We start from the raw sequence: 5,074 nt of genomic DNA, 5'->3' as shown, positions 1-5,074 counted from the left end.
GATCATGTCTTGCATTGTAATATAGGAGACCAGAACATTGAGCCGTAGCCTCTTCATCCACCACACACTTGGCCCGTGCATGTGGGCACCAACCTATCAGAGGATGAGGTGCAAATATTGCATGAAGGGGGGTATCAAGTGGAGCTAAACAAAGGAGTATCTAATGTAACGCCAGTTGCTCAAGAACAAAATATGACAAACTCTCCTTTCAAGTCAAAAGATGCATCCACTCCTGAAGGCAGTGCAAGAGCCACAATGTGAGATGGTCTACGTGTATGGTATCGGACTTCCATTTTCGAGGATGCTGCTCGCAAGATCAGTCTAGCACTAGCCCTGAGAGCGAAGGTCGTAGAAGAGATATGTGCAGCAGATGGTGTTAGTGAGGTCTTCAAACTAGAGACGAAAAGTGAAGATGGTCATGTCGGGATGTACAAAGTTTGTATTAGCAACCAGCCATTGTGCACATGCCCAGACTTCATGGAACGGGTGTCAAAGCAAAAACCATATCTTGCATGTAAACATTTGTATTTTATTTATTTGCATGTGCTAGGGCTAAGCCAAAATGAGAACATGTTTATCCATCAACCAATCCTGGCAGATGTTGATATCTTCAGGGCACTGAGTCGAAGTTGGACTTATCCAGGCATGGATGCATAGCATTTGACAATGCTCACTTTTTCTTAGTATGCTTTACCTAAACAATTGTACTACTTTCTAATTTTATCCTAGGATGGTCACATTGGGATACATTCATTTGCAACTTTTTTTCATATTTGAGTACTGATTGTTTATGTGTCAAATCGTGTATAAAATAATATAATATTACCACAGTGGCTATAAATTGCCATAGCTTGAGTTATTTTTGTGAAAGCGTCCACTAGCTTCCTAGCACACCTCTCCTTCTTTCACGATGTCCGACGATCTTGAGAGTAACATAAAGTCTGCGTGGGATGCCATGGAAGCCATTCCAAACGGAGAGGCATTGTATGGAGCCGACTGGTTTCGTCGGGCTCTGAAGGCAACCATCAACGTGTATCGCCTCTATCAATGATGCAAGGAACTCAATATGCGGAGCTTAATCAATTTGAACGAGACGGGACAACTAGCTTTCTCTTGCTGGAAGAAGATTGGGCTCATCACAGAGGAGGATGAGGAGGAAATGAGGCAGCAGCTAAGCAACGTGGTGAATCTTAATATACCAATCGAAGGGAGCACATCAACTACTAAAACCGGGCCTTCCAGAAGATGAACACTTCTTGTTTATGTAATGCAGATTTAATAAAATGTAACTTTTTCACTATTAATGGGAGTTCTTGTTTTAAGTACCCTTTTCTATATTGTTTTTGAAACAATTTGTCTAGCTTCCATACCTTTGAGTCTCTCTCTCTCTCTCTCTCTCTCTCTCTCAAAGAGAGAGATAGAGATAGTCCACAAAGAGGAAGAGAGAATCTTTTTAGGAATCTTCTCACCTGATTCCTAAAAAGCGCTCGCCGAAAACTGCTTTCCTAAAAATATCCCCCTGGTTGCATCCAGGGACGCCTGGAAAGTGTTGCGAAAAGCTTTGTTTTAAACTTATAAGGTTTTATTGAGTTTTTTGACAGGTTCGGACCAATTTTAAAATTTGCCGGCCGTCCACTTAATAAGTGGGCAGTCACTTAGAAAATAAAGCAACAAAACCAGCCAGCGAATTCTCTCTCCCTATTTCGGGTAGAACAGGGGGAAAAAAAAAACCGAAATTTGAAAAAAAAAAAAAACGACCGCGATCTCTACACGAGCAGCTATTCATGCCGTGATCAAGGAGCTATACAAGCACCACATGCCCTCACTGAAAAGGGAGTTACCAACGTCAGCAAGAGAAGACTCTACCGCCAGATTACGCAAGGGATCGCGAGACTACGAAGCACAAAAGTCGCTTTTCCCGCGCAAGAGCGACAAGTATCTATTGTGGATTCGCCATACGAATTGTTGTCGCGTGTTTGCGTGTGTGTTTGCAAGTACTTCGTCGCGAAGGAGAAGCGAGAAGGCTTCAGCCTACGCTTGGGAGTTCCGGGAACGGAATTCGGAAGTTGTCTGTGGAGTGTCAACTCCGAGTGCAGACGGAAAAAGGATTGAGAGCGGTGTCTCTTGAATTTCCCTTACGGGAAGGAACGACCATCGAGTCAGAGATTTTTGAACGGAGGGGTTTTCTCCGGTTCTTGTGCTTGTAAAATGATTCTCCCTAATAAAGAATTCTCTTTAAGGGGGGGGGGGGGGGGGGGGGACCAACCCATCTTCTAGTCCCCAGTACTATGTCGATCTTCTCACTCTCTCTCTCTCTCTATTTATTTCTCTCTATATCCTTTGGCTTCAGTATTAAGTGATAAATTCTACTTATCTGAGTATATATTATATTGTTATGCACTCCCGATTGTGACAGTAGGGCTACTCTCACTTTCCTTTCATTTGAACTCATCACGTAGATACTATGAAACTCAAGCTAAACCACTAGGCTATACGCCTTGCGTGCCCTTAGGCCTCCCTTAAGAACTAAAAAAAACAAATATGCCCCCCCCCCCCCAACCCAAACTAATTAATTAATGCTTTGTGAAAAAGTTGTTTCGGGGACCTACTGGTTTAGTGTGTATGTGGGGATCTTGGGGTCCCTTCAGATTGTCGAGACCCGTATACAAGAAAAGCAACACTTTTCCACCTAGTCATTTGTAAAGTTTGAGATTGAACCATTTGTAGTTCACATTGCATCTTCGCCTTGGATCGTTGGCGGTACCTTTCCATCTCTCATGTTAGAAATGCACACGCGTTGATTGGTTGTTGTTGACCTTCCTCCCCATGGGCGGCATGAGCAGGCCGGAACACCCTTTCTCGTAGTTGTCCACGAGTCAGCTGCCACACAAGTAGAAAAGCAAGGCAATCCTCGGGTGTGTGAACCAGAATTCTATCAGCACTCATGCACATTGGTCAAACATGAAAAAAGGTGAGGACTGCTCGGTAGTATGAACCCTCCCTTAGGCCTCGATGCTCTAGGTTGACATGATTAGTCTAGGTCATCGTACAAAGGCCCAAAGAACACACACGATTCTTCACAAAAAAATGGGGGTTAGTTCATTTTTAACCAACTAAAATTGCAAAGTCTTGGCAAGATGTCGAGCTTCCCTTGAAGAAAACGAGTAGGCATGGTTACTGATAAGTATGCCCAAAAATGTATTTGCGAAGGCAACCATGCCAATATCTTCATGGTTACACATGCACACTTATGAACTGCTTTGTAATTTACTAGCACAGGGAACTAGTTGAACTAGCACGTGGAGGCTACCCAAGGAGCGGAGCGTCTACAATGGGGTCCATCTTTACGTGCAAGAAATTACACGCAATGGGTTTCATCCACATCACTGTTGTACCCACATAATTTAGCATTTAATACACCATGTAAGTCTCATGCTTAATCATTGAAGGCTTTTCACTCGCGTATTTTTGCAACCATTTCAAAAATCAGCATAGCTGCAAAATAATGTGCATTGTGCTTGATACATTTTCTCACATGACCATGAATGAGGCATAGTTATCAAGCAGAGTTATTGATAACTATGCCACCTTAGTATAAATATCGGCAAATTCTTTAAATTTTAACTTGATAAAAATATTCAACGCTTATGCTTTTGTGACATTTTCTTATAAGTTTGTTAAAAAAGGATGTGATCATAATTCATCTTCGTGCTCCAAAAGCAACCTAACATGTATATATCTACTAACATAATATGGCGGAAGGGGGAGTCCTTTACATGTGTCGTAATCTATGACCTGAAGGCTAAAGTCCAAAACTAAAAAAAGCCCCTTTGCATGCGATAAAGAGGGGAGAGAGGGGGAGAGAGAGAGGCCGCCGAAGGCGACCGATCATACTAGTACCTTTATAAGGTCGGAATAGTCTAAATGAAGCACTATTTATTTGAGGTTTTGTAATGCTTAGCTATGCAAACATGCCACTAAAAGGATGCCATAATTCATCTTCCTACGCGCAAAGCTTTGCCTTATTGATTAAGAAAGGAGGATGAGAGAGAGAGAGAGAGAGAGAGAGCGAGAGAGAAATTGCTTTTGAAAGAAAATTTACATTTACGCATTTTTTTATTTCTAACATATCATTCATCAAAGTGATTTTATCTTTAAACATATCATTGCTTTCCTTTGCGGTGCAATGTTTCTCATGTTAAATCAAACAGAAGGCAACCCATTTTAATTTTCAATTAACTTGTATAGCTTTATAGATAAAGCAATGATGGTTGTAAGTGGATACTCTCAAATTATTGTTTGTTTTTTAATATTGAATCTACGCTTATGCTTGTGGCATCTTCTCATAAGTTCGTAACGAAAGGATGGCCTATGCGTTTGTGGAATCTTTCTATAAGTTTGTTAAAAAAGGATTTCATAAACTATCTTCTTGCTCGGAAAGCTTTGCCTTATTGATTGAGAAAGCAACCTAACATATATATACACACACACACACACACCTTCACAAGGTTGGAATAGTCCAAACTTAGCACGAACCCTCAAAAAGGACAGACTTGGCTGGTCGCACCTAGTGACTGTTTATTTGAGGTTTTGTAATGGTTAGTTATGGAAGCATGCAACCAAAAGGATGTCATAATTTATCTTCTTGCTCGCAAAGCTTTGCCTTATTGATTAAGAAAGCAACTTCATATATATATACCTCCACAAGGTCAAAATAGTCTAAACTTAACACAACCCCTCAAAAAGGGCAGACTTGGCTGGTCGCACATAGTTATTAATGCTTAGTTATGCAAACATACAACTAAAGCCATATGTGACAGTCCTCATCTCTCACATTATATAAGCCTAGATATAGCAAGGGAAGAAGATTAGTTATTTTTGAAAATCAGTTGGTCTGACACGTTTATTTGGTTCAACTCCAGTTCTTCTGGCAGTTGGTTTTGTCTTGAGTCCTTCAAACCAATCTGTTGGAAATAGTGACTCATGTAGCCCTGGACTGCCTTTAGTGTCACTCGGTTTTCTTCGTGATGAGATAGGTTTGGGGTTTTTTAAATTTTTGCCAAAATATCTCTTG

Source organism: Adiantum capillus-veneris, chromosome 5 (genome assembly GCF_014529385.1).
Source record: "Adiantum capillus-veneris isolate H3 chromosome 5, ASM1452938v2, whole genome shotgun sequence".
In the NCBI taxonomy this organism is placed as follows: domain Eukaryota; kingdom Viridiplantae; phylum Streptophyta; class Polypodiopsida; order Polypodiales; family Pteridaceae; genus Adiantum; species Adiantum capillus-veneris.
The sequence above is the reverse complement of the archived record's forward strand: the minus strand, read 5'-3'. Positions refer to the sequence as shown.